Source organism: Echinops telfairi, unplaced genomic scaffold, assembly GCF_000313985.2.
Source record: "Echinops telfairi isolate 266 unplaced genomic scaffold, ASM31398v2 ScPeMD7_3;HRSCAF=10, whole genome shotgun sequence".
In the NCBI taxonomy this organism is placed as follows: domain Eukaryota; kingdom Metazoa; phylum Chordata; class Mammalia; order Afrosoricida; family Tenrecidae; genus Echinops; species Echinops telfairi.
In genome coordinates, this window is record NW_022103899.1 from 49273897 (window position 1) to 49291525 (window position 17629).

The 17629-nt window shown below is 48.6% G+C and overlaps 1 protein-coding gene across 1 annotated transcript in view; it reads left to right on the forward strand.

Annotated features, from left to right (window-relative positions):
• Positions 1-4836: 4836 nt before the first annotated feature.
• Positions 4837-17629, forward strand: part of SGPP2 (sphingosine-1-phosphate phosphatase 2) — a 57617-nt gene continuing 44824 nt past the window's right edge. The window contains exon 1 of the mRNA XM_004701640.2: positions 4837-4991. The gene's annotated coding sequence lies outside the window, so the exon portion shown is untranslated. The remainder of the gene's footprint in view (positions 4992-17629) is intronic.

Below are 17629 nucleotides of genomic sequence, written 5' to 3' on the forward strand. Positions count from 1 at the left end.
TGAGCTCAAACTGCTGACTTTCTGGTAAGTGGCCCAACATGTAAGCTACCTCCCCTAATGGCTGTGGGATCATTTGGAGATGGATCGTTGGGATGGGTCCCCGATGTTCTCAATGTCACGCAATTGTACATGTACGGAAATGACGCTCTGACAGGCTTTAATCTATATGCAGGAGAAAGCTTCAGAAATTTTGTGGGGACATTCTGTGACCTTTTCATTTCATTTTCCCATAAACTTTTAAAAGCCCCCTCATGTATATATTTTGCCACAAGAAAATAATCTAAAACAAAACAAATGAATCAATCCTGCCGTAATGGCTTAGGCTGGGTTTTATAGAGGAGCAAAACCAGGCTGGCTGGCTGGCTGGCTGGTTATGTTGTCATGAGATGCCGCTGGGTCGGTTCTGACTCAGTGATTCACTGCACAACAGAAAGAAACCCTTCCCAGTCCTGCACCAGCCTGACAATTGTTTTTATGTTTGAGCCATGATTGTAGCTATGGTGTCAAACTGTAGAGGAGCAGGATGGATGGGTGGAGATGTTGAGATGTATCTCAAGGAACTGGCTCACACCCCTGTGGAGGGTGGTACATCCGGCTGGGGGCGTCTTCTGACTCATGTGGCTGTCGTGAGTGTCATAGTTAAATCAGTACATCCGGCCGCAGGCTATGGGCTCAGGTCTCAAGAACCTGAGGTCAAGGTACAGAAATGAATGTGCGGAATTGAGAAATGCAGAGAGTTCCATTTTGCCAGACATCCGCATATATTGAAGGCAGGCTGCACACCCCAAGAAACCTCCCTTTGCATTAGATCATAAGATGGAGAAGAATTACTTCATCCGGAGGGTCGTGACCTAGCCAAGGTGACACATGACATTAGTCCTCATACCCATCCTTTGCAGATAAGGTAGTTGAGCGTCTGAAAGGCAGACAGATTTCCCCAAGGTCACACAATGTTTTGGTTAAAAGCAAGTGTTTGTGGTCCTCCTTTGAAAGCTCAAAAGCTGGGCTGACTGCCAAGTCTGCTGGGCAGCCGCCTTCTGCCGGCTGGATCTGGCCGGCCCTCATTGTGTGCAGCCGCACTGACCTGGGCGCACTTCCCTGCATTCAGGCCTCCGGGGGTGTCCTCAGAACTCATAACACTGCTCAGGGGTTCAGGGCAGAACCAGCCCAAACTGCTCTCCTCCGTGGTCTTTCTGCTGCACCGGACAGTCCGCCTGCATGCTTTCCTCTTCTCTCGGAGTGATGTGCCCTGGCTGTGGGCAGCCCTGGAGACGCAGCTCCCTCCTCCAAAGGCTGAGAAAGCCTCACTGCCATTTTGGAAGAAGGTGCGTCTGAGGAACTTTGGGCCAAAAAGAGGTCATAAGACACTGAGAAAACCGAGATCATAAGAGACCCTGTGGAAATGCTTTAATTTAAAAAAATGTGTTTAACTTCCTGGAAAATAAACCATCAATAAATCAAACTGATGGGTGAGTTCAGCCAAGCAATAGATGATGGCGTGGCACAGTGGGTTAATGCTGGGCTGCCAACCACAAAGGCGGGTGGTTCAAACACAGCAGCTGGGAGATGAGGCTCTCTGCTTCCAGAAGGATTTATAGCATCAGAAACCCAAGGGGGGCAGTTCTCCTCTGTCTCCTACGGTCACTGTGAGTTGGAATTGGCTCAATGACCATGGGTTTGGTGTGGGAAGTGAATGGTTACATTCAGGAGGTGTGCACCCCATAGACCAGCCGACCATCTGAGATCAATGGGCAGCATTTGCCCAAGGGCAGAGGGCAGACAGGAATAGGCGAGAAGGTGAACGAGAATGGGAAATGGGCCTGCGTGCGATGAATGATGTTACCCTGTGGGGTCTGCAGTCAAGACACACACCAGCATGAGTGTTCATCGTCGAAGGGAAGACTGAATGGCTCTACATACCACCTGGTTTCAAATCCCACGTCAAATTAAAAACTAGCACATCAATGGCAGGCGACGACTCAGTTGGTAATGATGGCTATGCCTGTTTCCATGTGATTCCCTGTGTATCAGAAACTGCTTCATGCCTGTCTTGGTGACAAATGATCGGGACACTTGTGGGGGGCCGAGTGGATTTGGGATTCTGACCACATGGACAGAGTAGAACCGATAGAAGTGAGTCTTCAGGTCTTTCTCCCATAGAGGCACTGGGTGGGGTTGGAACCACAGGCCAACTAGTTAGCAGCCAAGTACTTTACATGGGGTCACCGGACCCCTCCTTGTGGAGACGAAGAAGCTCTCCGCCCAAGTACACCTTCCGTTTCTTTTCTCTCCCGTTGCATCTATGGCATCCCCTGCCCCACCCAACACCACACACAACACACACACACACACACACACACACACACACACACACATACACACACACACACAAGGACATCATGTTTGCTACTTTCAGAAGATGTCTTCAAATGAATTCATACACACTGAGATTTCTTCCTGGGCATAGCTACTCAGATTCTCATTCTGAAAAGACAAATACTTAACTCCTTTGCCTAAAGACCTACAAAGGTTCTTCAAAAAGCTCCCGGGAGAAGCCTATTCTCTTTTCATTTCATTTTTCTGCCAACTTCTGGGGCCCCCTCACGTACCCCTAAGAACTTGGAGCTCCAAAGTGGTTCTCCAGCCCGTTAGACACCTCTGTAGGTAGGGGTGTCCCCTCAGCAAACTCCTTTAGGTGTCTTGTATAGATGCCGATATTTTATTAAAATTCACATTTTGTTCTCTTGATCCTGAAAAAGGCTTAGAGAATATTTAGCTCTCTACAAAAACAAAAAAAAAAGAGAAAGAGAAATGTTAATGATTAACAAGTGACATCAAAATAGTTTACTTTTACCCTTGAAAGTCATTTTAATGGTTTCCTAGGATTAAGATACTGAACCTGATCCCTCACTGCGCACCCCTAATCCCCTGGGACTCCAGGCCACGGGAATCGACCTTTGTTGGAGGGGCTTGATCTTTGTCAGTTTTTCTTGTGTAGCTTCCAAGCAGACCACAAGACCAGCCGTACCCGGTAGCCGGTGGGTTAACATAACTGACCTTCATGTGAAAGGCACTCTCTCCAGTGTACTGCAAGGTCAGACCTCTTGGTGTGCACGTGTAAAAACCAGAACTGGCAGCCATCCTGCCGCACTTCGGGTTCTGCTTTGGACAAAGACAGTCTGTTGTGCACCTGTCACAGGACCTTGCCTTTGGTCCACGGAGCCCTGGTGGCACAGCGGGCTAAGCGTGGCATTTCTAACTGCAGGGTCACTGGTTCAAACTCACCAGCTGCTCTGTGGGAGGAGAATGAGTCTCTGCTTCCATAAACATTTACAACTTAGGAAACTTCTAGGGTTGCTCTGAACCAGAATCCACCAGACAGCGGTGGAGTTGGGGGCCCTTGTGTTGCAAGTCAGATTGGTGAAACCATACACTTTCTGATGAAGGCATTTTGTGTGGTAGTTTTTGCCTCTCGGTGGTGCCAGTGCTTAAACGGGCAGGGCTCAGACACTAACTCAAAGGTTGGCGATTTGCGTCCCCACCCAGAGCACCTTGGAAGAAAGGCCTGGTGCTCTGCTTGTGAAAAATCAACCCTGGGGAAGCCGCTGCTGCACAGCTCCACTGTGACACACACAGGGTGGACTACGACACACACACAGGGTGGAGTGTGACACACCCAGAGTGACCGGCCATGCGCCCGTCGGGCTGGACTTGAGAGCAGCCGGCATGCTTAGGATGCCCTTCTTGGCGTCCTCTCCAGTCTGCCCTCATCTGGAAGTGACGTGAATCTCAGATGAGAGACTCCCACCTCCGTAGTTGCGATGTGCTCACATCAGACACATTACCATCCGCACGGTGGGCCATGACCTACTTGGCTTGAGGTTGAATTTTGAATAAATGCCCCCAAATGATGAATCTGGATGGATCCCAATCCCGCTCTGCGACCTCGGGGGTGTCAATTTCTGTTGTGTCGCCGGCCGGCAGAGAAGCTAGAATCAGATCGAGAAGAAGGTGGTGGGGCGGAGATGGAATGCATACTTGGCAGGCAGCCAACTGCCTTCAGTACAGTGATAGTCTTACAAGGTTCAAGGCCGTGGTGTTGTATTCCTCACATGTAAAAGGGCTCTAGACCTTTTTCAAGGCTTCATCCATGTGATTAGTCCTTTGAAAAAGCCACCGCGGTAGAAAGGTTCCATCTTCAAAGCCGCAGCCACACAGCATCTTTAGATCTGTCAAGGACCTTTCCGCCCCCTTCCATCTCTCCAGGATCCCTCTGATGACACGGAAACCTTTGCTTTGGGGATCACAAAATACCCATCCCAATGACCCGGCTGATCTCCCCAGCGACAGGTCCCTAATCACTCAGGTAACGTGATTTATGGGTGACCTCCTGTGTGCCAGAGTGGGACTGTGTTCCCTTGGGCAGTTGAGTTTCTTTCAGAAGCGGATGGCCAGGTGTATTCAAATGCCAACCTTCTGGTTTGTTCCCTCTTTGCACCCCCACGGTCCAGACATAAGGCATCTTCACAAGTTGTGGGAATTAGCACATAGACATTCGAAGGATGCCGGGACATTATCCCGCTGGCTACAGTCTACTGCCCTGGTAGAGTTCACCGCTCAAGTTTGTAGCCTTCTGGACACCTGAACTTTAAGAAGAACTGACGTCTTCTGTATTTCTGTGGGCAGTGAGGTTGATAGACAGACACGGTGATCACAGAATGGTGGGCGAAGCCACACGTGGACAGTTGAGACCTCTGGGTGTTAGGCCCAGGTTTGCCCCATGGCGACATGACCAGGGAACTCACGGCCTCTTCTGCTTTTTTGTCTTTCAGACGTACATCCACAAGTACATTGTAAAGAATTACTTCTACTACTACCTGTTCAAATTCTCGGCTGCTTTGGGTCAAGAAGTGTTCTTCATCACCTTTCTCCCCTTCACTCTGTGGAACATCGATCCTTATCTGTCCCGAAGGCTGATCATCATATGGGTTGTAAGTAGCAGTAGTGTGCTGACCACTGCTCACTGCTTGTACGAGGATGTGTTTCGCCCTCTAAATGCTTTCTGCTCATGGTTCCTTTGTTGTTGTTGTTTAACAACTTGGAGTAGGATTCGTTACCTGGTTTCTTTGGAAAAGTAATTTAGACAATTTTCCTTGAGATGGCTGAACGATTGAATTGTATAATAAGTAAAGTATTGTGTTAGTCTGGGCTGACTAGAGAAACAAATCCAGAGACACTCATATGTGTATAACAGAGAGCTTTATATCAAAGAGCAATTGTATATTAAGAAACCAGCCCAGTCCAGTTTACGTCCATATGTCTGATATTAACCTATATGTCCGATACTAGTTCACAAATTCCTCTTCAGACTCACGCAGCACATGCAGTGATGTTGAAAGCAGAAAGTTCACAGGCCAGTGGGTGGAAAGTTTTGTGGAAGCATCTCAGCGTTGGCGTGGCTCTCCATGTGGCTCATCCAGCTCCAGGACTCTGGCTGCCATCAGCATAGTTTCATGTGACTTGTCAACAGAATGTGAAGCAGAGAGCGTGAATGTGTGTCCCACTTCCAGGGTAGAAAACAGGAGTTCCTAGAATTCTCAGGAGAAGGCCATGCCCACACAGAGGCATCATTGGCTATGACCTGATTGACAGGCTAGACTCCATCCCTTCACTCCAGTTGACAGGAGAGTACGTAACTGCCACAATTAGGTACTGATAAAGCTGTTATAAAAAAATAATAAAAAGTCATTTAGGAGCCATTAAAATGGAAGGAAGACAATGTACTCCTTAGCTTGTGATCTCATCCATGTCGCACACCTTCCTGTGGGTAAGCAAAGTAGAGAGGCGAGGTACACAGACCTTTCTGTGAGCCCATGTTGTTGTTGTTGTTGTTGTTGTTTGTTAGGTGCTGCTGAGTCCGTTCCAACTCCTAGCGAGCTGGTGTACAACACAACCAAACACTACCGGGTCCTGCGCCGTCTGTCCAAGTGTTGTGCTCCAGCCCATTGTTGCAGCCACTGTGGCAATCCATCTCCAGGAGGGTCTTCCTCTTTTTGGATGCCCATCTACTTTACCAAGCATGATGACCTTCTCCGGGGACTGGGCTCTCCCATGTAGAGGGACCAAAAATGTACCCTCCCCAAGGGCCTTTTTAGTGAAACTAGTAAAATGTTACCAAAGACTGAAACTAGAAAGAGTTGACCAATCATCCCACAAGGTGTTAGTGAGGCCACTGCTCTCTGAGTACAGGAAACACAAGAGGATGTCAGGCAGGGCCCTTCCTTGGAAAGGACTTCTAGTGTGATCGCGATAGCCTACAGGCACACAAAAACCACACCATAGTTTGAGGTGGAAGTGCTTTCCCGTGCTTGATCTGGGGTCCAGCCACTGAATTCCATCGAGAGCCAAAGGAGTTCGGTCTGATTGGCTGGCGGGTTGGAGAGCTGTTGCGTAGGCTGACCGTTCTGAGGCCACCAGGCAGCATCCTAAAACTTCATGGGCTTTGGCCTGAGTTCAAGTGTTATCAGCTATGTCTGTGGACCTTGACTCATCTTCCTCTTCTGTGAACCGGGGTTCATGACATGGGTCTCCCCAAGCGGTCATGAAGACGTATCAGATGTACATAGAGCCCACTCCAGTTACGCCGCAGGCTCAGGAAGTCGTCGTTTGAGCAAGATGAAAGTTCTGGACTTCTCTGTAAAGGGGAAGATCCTCCAGCTCTAAAATCAAAGATGGTCTCCCCAAGACAGGGGGCTTCGGGCCTCCTCCCCTGCCTCAGGAATGGCTCGGAGGCCCTTGGTTGGGTGCCACGGAGCCTGGGTTCTCAGGTGGCCCTGCCTCTGAGAAGCTGTGGGATCTCAAGCCCAGAATTCTCCACTCTGGACTTGATTGTTCTCATTTGTAGAACAAGTTGCTGGGGCCGTGGTTGGGGCCCATGCACTCAGCTCCTTCAAGGCCAGATAGAGCAATACAGCAGTGAAACAAGGAGTGTCCGGGTGGGGTGGGGGTATGCATGAGTGTCGTCCCCCTGTGACCCGCCCCTGCACAGTGGGGAGCAATGGCCCCTCCACTCCAGCTGTGACTGCAAAACAGGCCCAGAGTTGGCTGGTCTTCCAGTCATTCATGTGAAATTTCCAGGTTTTTACATGTCGGCTTACTGATATTTTTAAATGTTCTATGCTTATGGAACAAAGAGTCCTTGAAGTTCGAATGCCTGAGTGGCTAACCTGAATGGCCAAGGTCCTGGATCATGTAACTCGCCCCCAGGTTCTGATCTCTCCTTTAACTCTTACTTTCCACACCACTGGCCACATCTTCCCTTCCCCACTCCCTCTCCCATGGCTTGCCTCCTGAAATCCAACTTCTATCTACAAGGTCAATCCAAGAATCGGCAAACTGGGCTCTGTGTCCTAGGAGTCAGAGAGGTCTAGTAGTCTCCTGGTCCCTTTCCTTTCCTTGAGGCCAGCTTCAGAGCAGGGGAGGCAGCTGGAGCTGGCTGAGGTGGGAGCGAGGGGGGAAAGAGCAAGAGATCCTTCCGCCGTTTAGATGGGAAAACCTACCGTCGTCCAGGAGTGTTTTCACTCGTTTATTGATGGCGATTTTTGAGTTTGTTTTTTAACTCCCAGACTGTCATGGCAGTTGAGTGGGGTGTAAATGATGTATTTTTTTCTTTTAAAAAGTTTTTTTGGTGTGATTTAGGTGGAGGTCTACAGAGTAGATCACCAGTTTTTCATTCAACAACTTCTACACTTGGTTTCAATGCCTCCGTTTCAGGCCCCCCAGTGTGTCATCTGAATCCCTCTGGATTCAGTGTTCCTGCTGCCACATCTCCTTTTGTCCCAACCACCTGTTTGTAGGCAAATGCTGCCCTGTTGAGCGAGCTTGATTATTCTAACACTCCTGTGAGCTCCCTTCCAGACCTGAAGGGTAATGAAGAGCCGTAACCTTTGGGGGTCCCATCTGTCTTTCTCCCCACCAGTCAGCCTGATCTCTTGACTGATTTTGAGTTCTGTCCCCCATATTTCTCTCACTCTATCCAGAACCTTCTAATGGAATCCTTTTCAGAGCACTCAGTCATGGTAGCTGACACCAGCTAGTTCTTCTGGTCTCAGGGCTTCGAACATGGTGTTTGTCACACGGTCCAGCTGTCCATGCGACTCATGGTTTCCATTCTCGTTTTTGTTCTTTTTTGACAAGGAGAGACAGTTGCACTGTTAATGGCTGCCTAAGCTCTTTTAAGACCCCCAGTTGGTCCACACCAAAGTCAGATGTAGAACATTATCTTTGTAAGTGATAGCAATTGACCCTTGGGGCCCTCTGAGACTAATCCTCACCCCCAGGGCTGGGAACTCTTTCCTCGGGCTTCAGGAAGGTCTTCAGTCTTGGTATGGAGTGGTGGTTAGGTGCCATTAAAAACACAGCCAAGTCCATTGCCAGCATGTCCATTCTCACGCACGGTGATCCTGTGTGTTAGAGAATCCACCGGGTCATTAGGTTTTCTTCGCATGTTCGCCAGACCTTGCTTCCTGCTGGGTGGATTTGAATGACCAACCTTTAGGTTTGTGGACAAGCCCCAACCATTTGTCCCATCCAGGGACCACTGTCATTGTCTGCCAGCGAAGGAACAAATAAGACCTGCACCTAAGGAAAGGAAGAGCACCGTTGAGTCGGTGGGTTGTCGGGAGGTTTGCTGGCCTGTTCCGTGGTGCAGGGATTTTAACATGGTGCAAGGCCTTGGCCAGGGGCCACTGGAGCTATGAGTTAGGCAGTTATTCTGTGTGCTGTGCTGTGGCCGCCGAGCTGAGTGTGGGCAGGCAGGGGATGTGCCTTCTCCTGGGGGGAATCCTGGAGGAGAGAGACAGTGGTGGACATTCTTAGGAGTGGAGAGTATGTGCTGGGAAGGAAGGAGTGCTCTGTGCTTGGCCGGAAGCATGGTGGTGTGGGGCTTATCCACTGGGTTTGTAACCATCAGGTCAGCTGTTCAAAACCATCAGCTCCTCCTTGGTAGAAAGACAGGGCTTTTTACTCTTGTGAAGTGTTGGAGTATGGAAACCCTGCTGGGGCAGGTTTACCCTGACCTATACAGAGCGCTATGCATTGGTATCAACTTGATGGCAGTGAGTTTGGGTTTTTGGGTTATGATCATGAAAAACACTTCTTGTTGGCACCAGTGGGGGTGGTGGACGAAGCCCCAGTGTTGTTGGGGGTTGGGTGGGAAGGTGAGGGGAGCTGGGGAGGGTTCTCTATGGAGCCAGGCAGGGCAATCAGTTTCCTGCTGGGTGACCTTTCTCATGCGGGGGATATCCCTAAATTAATGACCACCTTTTCCCCATGGGGATCAAGGAATGTTAATTGCCTAAGGGAGCGAGTTTAAAGTTTTGTAACTTGAACCATTTTCTCCCACCCTAAATTAGTTGGAAGCCAGCTGAGTTCAGGAGTGTCAACTCTTTTGTTCCATTCTGTATTAATTTGGCAGTTCTCTTTGAAGACCCAACCGATTCCCCTGCTTTTTAAAAAGGCATTTGTTTTACAGGCAGTAACTCATACTGCCCGAGTAGTTCAGTTGGATTGCAGTTGTAGGAACTGCTTTCTCTAGAGAAATGGCCTTAATTCTTTGCGATTCCAGATTTGGGGCTTTCATGAAGTTGGAGGTGGCCCCCTGTGCCCATCGCCCATGGGTATCTTTCTGAACCTTAAATCCTGAAGAAAATGGTCTCCTAAAACTGGCATTTTAAATCCAACTATAAACCCCAAACCAAATTCACTGCCATTGAATGAATCTTGAATAATAGTGACCCTAGGTGGGGTTTCTGAGGCTGTAAATCTTTACTGGAGTTGCTAGTTAGTGGTTTTGAACCACTAACCTTGCAGTTAGCAGTCTAGTGCTTACCTGACAGTGCCATCAGGGCTCTGTAAGTCGAATAGCAGTCTAGGTAAACCAGTAGAAATAGGTTTGCCTGCAGCATTGGGCTCTTTTGAATAATTTTTTAAAATAAATCATTTTATTGGAGGCTCTTACAGTTCTTATAACACTCCATACATCAATTGTATCAAGCACATTTGTAAATATGTTACCATCATCATTTCCAAACATTTTCTTTCTACTTGAGTCCTTGGTATCAGCTCCTCTTTTATCCTCCTTCCTCCATCCTCCCACCCTTGTGAATCCTTGATAAATTAGAAATTATTATTATTTTCATATCTTATATCATCTGCTGTCTCCCTTCACACACATTTCTGTTGTTTGTCCCCCTTGCGGGTGGGGGTGCGGGTGACACAATATATGTCAATCATTGTGATCGGTTCTCCTTTTCTCCCCTTTCTCTCCCCATCTTGAAGAATTTTTTATGTGCGGTCAGTTTCAAGGTCGGTCAGACTAGACCCTGTTTTAGGGTAAATTGTGATTGTAGATTAAATTGCCCCTCCCCCCCAGATTGTAACCAAATTCTCTTCCTAAGGCTGTCCTTAAGTCAGATTTACAGTTATTTTGCTGTGTTTTATTTTTAACATCAGTTAGTCAAATTCTTGTCTAAGTAGATAGTATATAATGTACCTTTCTAGAGGCAGCCCTGGTGGCTCAGTGGTTAAGCACTAACTGACTGGTCAGCAGTTCAAACCTAGCAGTCACTCCATGGGAGAAAGATGTGACCATTTGCGTCCTTAAAGATTACAGTCTTCAAAATATATCCTATAGTCATCCTGCCTCTGAGAACCTGGGTGGGGTAATGGGCTATGAGTTAGGATGGTAACCATATGGTCAACAGTTTGAAACCACCAGCTGCCCCCTGGGGGAAAGATGAGGTCGAGCTACTCCTGTGAAGAGTTACAGAGCCACAGGGGCAGTTCTCTGTTCTACAGGGTTGGGTCGCAATGAGTCGATGGCAGCACATGAATCCTGCTTCCAGGAGCTCTGGGTGTGTGATTGTTGAGTGTCCGGCTGCTCACCACTAGGTGGGTGGTTCAAGTCCATTAGCTGCTCCATGAGAGAAAGACGAGGCTGGCTGTTCTCATGATGCTCGACAGTCTTGGCGACCCTGTGGAGTTCTACTCTGTCCTATAGGGCTGCTGAGATGGAATCTACCCAATGGTGATGGAAATATAGAGGGTTATGAGTATATTATAAGGTTACTGGGTAGTCAAGCTCTAGAACCTCACAGGAGCTGATGCTGTCAGCTGTTTGACTATCTGTTGTTATTAGGCTATGATGTCACATACCACTTCTCGATCTCCTGCTGCCCACTTCCCAACTGTGCCTTTCATTCAAATTCGCAAGCTGATCTGACCCAGGTCGTTGTGTAGGGTCAGCTTGCACTGTCCATCCATCTCTGGTCAGTCTGTAGATGATTGTATGGGTGTCCAGCTGGCTGTGGGAGGATCAGGGCTACCTAATTGATCTGGACCACAGGGCCCCTCGAAGTGCTTGCTGATGAAGATCAAAGACTGCAGCCTTCAGAATGAATTATAACTCAACGTAACGACAATAAAAATTGACCCAACTGGACGAGTACGTAACATTGTGATAAAGGGAGAAATGATTGAGATGGTCTAGAATTCCATCTGACTTCGAGCTACAATCAATGCTTATAGAAGCAGCTGTCACAAAATCAATGACAGATTGCATTGGGCACAAACCTGCCATTATGTCTTCTTTTACACATTGAAGAGCAAGGACTAAGGTGTGTCTGACCCAAGCCATGGTATTTTCAATTGCATCGTATGCATATAAAAAGTTGGCCTATGAATAAGAAAGACCAAAGAACAATCGGTGTATTTGAATTTTGGTGCTAGCAAAAGAATATTTAAAGCATCATGGATTGCTAAAAGAACAAACAAATCTGTTTTGGAAGAAATACAACCAGAATTCTCCTTAGAAGCGAGGATGGTTAAGACTTTGTCTCACATACTTTGACAGGAGAGACTAGCCCCTGGTAAAGGACATCATACTTGGTAAAGCAGAAGGTCAGTGAAAAAGAGGAAGGCCTTCAATGAGATGGATTGACACAGTGGCTGCAACAATAGGCTCAAGCGTTGCATCAAACGCGGGGATAGAACAAGACTGGGCAGTGTTGCCTTCTGTTATACATCAGGTTGCTGTGAGTCAGAACTAACTTGATGGTGCGTTCTAGTAACAGGACCCAAAGAAGGCATTAAGGAGCCCTGGTGGTGTAGTGGCTACTCATTCAGATGTGATCTGCAAAGCCAGCAGTTCAAAACCACCAGTCGCTCCACAAGAGAAAGATGGGGCTTTCTATTCCTATAAAAAGTTACAGTCGTGGAAACTCACCGAGGCAGTTCCACCCTGTCCGTAGGGCAGGGTCCCTATGAGCTGTCGTTGACTTGATGGCAGTGAGTGAGAAGGTGATGTGTTTGGAAGTAGGTGGTAAATCTCTGTAGAGCAGCGGTTCTCAACCTGTGGGTCATGACCCCTTTGGGGGTCAAACAACCCTTTCACGGGGGTTGCCCAATTCATAACAGTAGCAAAATGACAGTGATAAAGCAGCAATGAAAATAATTTTATGGTTGTGGAATCACCACACAGGAGCTATATTAAAGGGTCATGGCCTTAGGGAGGTTGAGAACCACTGCTCTAGAGACTAAGAAACTTAGACTGTTATTCTACCCATGAAACCTTGTTCAAGACAAGTAGTCCTTCGAACTGTAGTGTCCTTCGGTTTAAAATGACTTGACTTGTGATCCTGGGATGGTTGGGGTTGGGGCTTATCACATAATTTTATCAATTGAGTTCTGTCCCCTCTCCCAAATGTGTGTCATAAATGCCACTCAGAATGCATGCTGCTATTTTCCATTCGTTAAATTCACGAGACCCTGTCAGTGTAAGGTGTGTCTTGATCCTTTGAAATGTCACCCAAGCCTACTGCCAGAGAGTGGATGATAACTCATAAGGTTGCAACAGGACACAGTAGGACAGCACTATGGGATTTCCCAGGCTGTTGCTCTTGATAGGAGCAGAATCTTCATTTCCCTCTCTCGGAGCAGTTTTTCTCCCTAAGTCATTTTGGCTTTGAACTGCTGACCTTGTGGTGATTTAGCAGCCTGATACTTACCCGGTCATACCACCAATGCTCCTTTGAAGTTATACAAAAGAGCAGATTGGACACAGAGAAAGAACACTGACCACAAGAAGGAGCCAGGAAGCAGGAGCTGAAAAGAGACAAGGCCTTTCGCCCAGAGCCAATACAGAGGGCAAAGCCTTTCCTTAACGAAAGCCTTGCTCCGAGTTTGGCTCATTTGCCTCCTGGGCTGGGAGAAGCTACATTTCTGTTCGTGAACGTCTCTCACGGTTCTGAGCATAACAGCGCTTAGGAAACAGAGACACGCCGTGGACCTTCGTATGTGCCTGCCTCGTGGCACTCGAATGGAGGTGGATATCGTGAGGAAGCAGTGAGAGGCCTCGCGCTCCACGGCAGACCAAGTGCTGATGTGGCTTCGATTCTCGTGCCTCGTGTTGCGAATGCATCCACGGTGGGCGGATCAAACCCGTGGCTAAAGCGTTCATTATCCATTCGACTGCCTGCTGTTGTGCCTTCAACACAATTGCCAGAATGTAAAGCTTACTCGTTTGGCAAAAGTAATTTTTGTTCCTTTTTCCTTTTGGGTAGAATCCAAGTGTTGGTGATAGGGGAGCCAAGAAAACAAAAGCAAATCCTTTGGGGCAAGCCCTTCTGTCCCAAGCCCAAAAGCAAATCCTTTGGGGCAAGCCCTTCTGTCCCAAGCCCAATACCCCTATACTGGGGGGCTGAGCTTAAAATGGTCTTTTGCCATCTCTCTCACACTCCCAATGATGGACAACGAACTCTGTGTTGTTGTTGCGGGGCACATCCAGTCGATGCCGACTCCTAGCAACCCGACGTACGGTAGACATCATGAAACGCTCCCCGTCCTGGTGTTCCCATGCTTGAGCCCATTGCTGCAGCTGCTGGTCAGGCCCTCTCATGGAGGGCCGTCTCGCTTTCGATGCCCCTCTACTCTACTGAGCATGATGTCCTTCTCCAGGGACTGGTCTCTCCTGGCATGTCTTTGACAGGAAGTCTCACCCTCCTTGCCTCTACGGAGCACTCTGCAGACTGATCTATCAGTATCTGCTGGTGATACATCGATGAGACCCCTCGGGAGGGAGGAGGGTTAACAGAGCCAGCTGCTAAGGGAAAGGTTGGCGGTTTGAGGCCACCCAGGAGCTCCTTAGAAGGAAGGGCCGTTGCTCTACTTCTGACAACCAGACATTGCAAACCCGCCTGGGGTGGGGGGTGTCAACAGAAGTCAGGTAGATATAGGTTAAAAAATAAACAAAAGCCAAACTCCCAGCCATTGGGTCAATTCTGACGAATAGGGACCTTATAAGACAGGGCAGAACTGCCTCTGTGGGTTTCCAAGGCTGTAAATCTTTACTGAAACAAAGCATCCTCACTTCCTTACAGAGTAGCTGGAGGGCTCGAACTGCTGACACCCTTCATACGATTTAAAGCAGACTTAGTTTCACCTTTCAGGTGTGCCCCTATCATCCAAACAGCCTAACTGCAGGAGAGCTTAAGGTATCGCTTTATAAAACAATCTCATTAGAAAGTGAACTTTGTTCTCAGATGTGGAAATAGACCTGTGTCTCTTCCGATGTGGGCGGACTGCATCGGACTATCTCCAGGGAGTCTGTCACCTGGGAAGGGTGCCGAGGAAGGATGCCTGTCCCCATCCCTGTAATCACAACCCGAGCCGGGGTCAATTTTAGTGCCAAAAGATGACTTTAAATGTGATTGCCTCCTAATCCTCTGTTTAAACCAATACTGCCCCATCCACTTCAAACGACCGCCCCGCTTGTTAAATTGGTTCTTGCTGGAGATGAATGAGTCTTTAAAAGTACCCCACAATGGCCAGACTGTAACCCTCACGGACTTGCATTGAATGGAGCAGAATGAGGCGTCAGAGATTCTGCCCCCTCCGTCTGAAGTTGCATCTGTAATTTGGCCTGAGTTAAATATTAAGTGACTGTCTCTAGGGGGTTTGTTAGGCAAACTGTTTTGAGCTGGCTTTTGAAACATAAGAAAGAAAAGTTTTGAGTTGAGTGTTGGTTAAACAGAAACAAAACCAAAAGCCAGCCTGCAAACGGGACCCTCATCGTGAAAGCGAGACCTTCGGGTCTCTTTCATGACCACCTGTAAAGGGTGGTCATCCTGTAAAGGGTCCTTTCTCTGCCTGATGAACTGGCTGCAAAGGTGCCCACATTCTCCCCAATCCTCTCCTCCTCGAACGCTCCCCCACCCCCTCCAGGGTGGCAGTGACACAGCCGGCTTTTTTTCCTCCCATCTAGCAGAATGACAGTCCTTTCCGATACAGACCCGCTCTCCCCACAGGCCCCGTGAGCACGACTTCTAATGATTTGTCACTTGGCATGGTGAACGCGTGAATGCTTTGTGGGCCACAGCAGAGAATGGATTCCACCGCAAAGACAGGGGCTTCCACGCACTCCGTGTGCCTGCACGTGGACCAGAGGACGGTGCTTAACTAGCCCCGGGGCGACTGCGCAAGCCGTGCTTTTGCGTGGAAATCACCTCCGGCGGGTGCGAAAGCTGGACAGTGAAAGGCAGCCCGATGCGAAGTGAGACATTTGAATTAGGGTGTCTCTCTGATCCCAACTCAGAGTGACCCTCTCCTGCGGGTTGCCAAAACTAACTTTTTATGGCAGTAGAATACCTCGTCTTTCTCCCTTTCTCCTGCCGTGCCGCTGGTGGTTTCGAACTGGTGACCTCATGGTTAGCAGCCAGATGCCTCACCACTGCCCCACCGGAAGGCGGTCAGGGGAAAAGAAGAAGACCCTCACGGAGATGAATTGACAGGGAGCCTGCAGCAATGGGCCTGAACTTACCTACTGTGGTGAGGAGGGCTTAGAACCGGGCACCGCTTCCTGTTGTGGGGGGCACATCAAGGCCCCACAGCAACACAGGAGTACAGTGGTTCGGAACGCCGGGGCAGGAGGCAGGACATCTGTGAGCAATAGCTGCTCCATGGTGCACCCCACTTAAGGCTGCACAGAGTCTCAGTGTGGGATTCGTCCTCCCCTCCCTTGGGCTCTGCGCCAGCTTTGAATGCCTTATCAAGGGAAATAAATAGCCTTTCTCGGTTCTAGCCAGACTCGAAAAGGACCCTTGTGGTGCAGCTAATTAAGCATTAGTTAAAACTCATCGGACACTCCTTGGGAGAAAAAGACTGTCTGCTTTGTAAATATTTACACTCTCAGAGATCCGATGGAACAGTTCTAGGCTGTCCTATAGGGTCATTAAGAATAATAATCGACTTGGTGGCATTATGTGCTAGTTAGGTTTTTTGTGCCAACATGGCTCCCGTAGGGACAATAGGGACAGGGATTTGAGGTTGGTTTGAAAAAGAGGCAGTCTCCTGGGAGGACAGAGCTTAGACTTTCTTTCTGAATTTGGCCAGCTCTCTCTCACTGCCATTGAGTCAATCTGACTCACAGCGACCCTTTGGGACCAAATAGGACTGACTCTGTAGGATTCTGGGACTCTATATCTTCATTGGAGTAGACAGCCTTGTTTTTCTCCCATGGAGTGATGACTGTGTTCAAACCACCAACCTGTGGTTAGCAGCTCAGTGTGAAGCCCACTGTGGCACCAGGGTGCATATGATTGAGCCTGCTTCCTTATTATATGAAGGCAAGTCAGTCCCGAAGGGTTTTTAGGACTCTGGACTGGATTCTCTAGCATATCCTCCCATTCATTCGTAAGAAATGAAAGGAAACAGAAAGAGCTAAGTCAATGGGCCCAGGCAGCCCTCCTTTAAGATGAAAATATATATATTAAAAAAATAAATTTAACAACCCTACTGTTCGCCGGTCAGTACCATTTCAAAGTGCCAAGTTGCTTCCGAGTGGCTGTGGTTCTCAGGCTTGCCCTATAAGGGCCCCGTTTCACAAATGGAAAACGGCATCCTAGGGGGTGAAGTAGCTGGCCTTATAAGGGTACATTTTACTCCTTCCCCTCCCGCCCAAGACACACACACACACACACACACACACACACACGACATTTAGAAAGCCTTGCCTGTCTGGCTGGGAGAGCTCTTCATAGCAGGACGGTGTCTTTGCTGGGGTCCTCTACCTACAAAGTCTAGTGTCACACGTTTTCCTGGTGCCCCTTTTCCCATCCCCTGTGCTGCGTCCCTTCCACTTGTCAGACTCTGTGTCCTAGGTTCACACACACCTGGAAGAGTGGTGTAGTGGGTTCCTTGTTGGGATGCTAACCACAAGGTCAGCAGTTCAAACCCAGCAGGTGCTCCTTGGAAGAAAATTGAGGCTTTCTGCTCCCATAAAGAGTTATAGCCTTGAGTGGGTGTGGTGCTCAAGGCTTTCCATTCAAAAGCTCCACAGGGCCCGTTCTGCCCTGGCCTCTGGGGGCGCTATGAGTCAGAATCAACTCAGTGGCAGTGAGTTTGGTTTGAGTTTTGGAAGATCAGAACATCCCAGAACTGAGCAGGGGGATCAGGGCTTCAGGACTTTTGATTATGGACAGGCCTGCTAATCCTGGAAGTGTGTTTCCCCAGACTGCAGGCTCCACTTCCTTATTCTGCTTTGCAAAGCAGCTGAGGGGAGCAGAAGTGAGGGAGA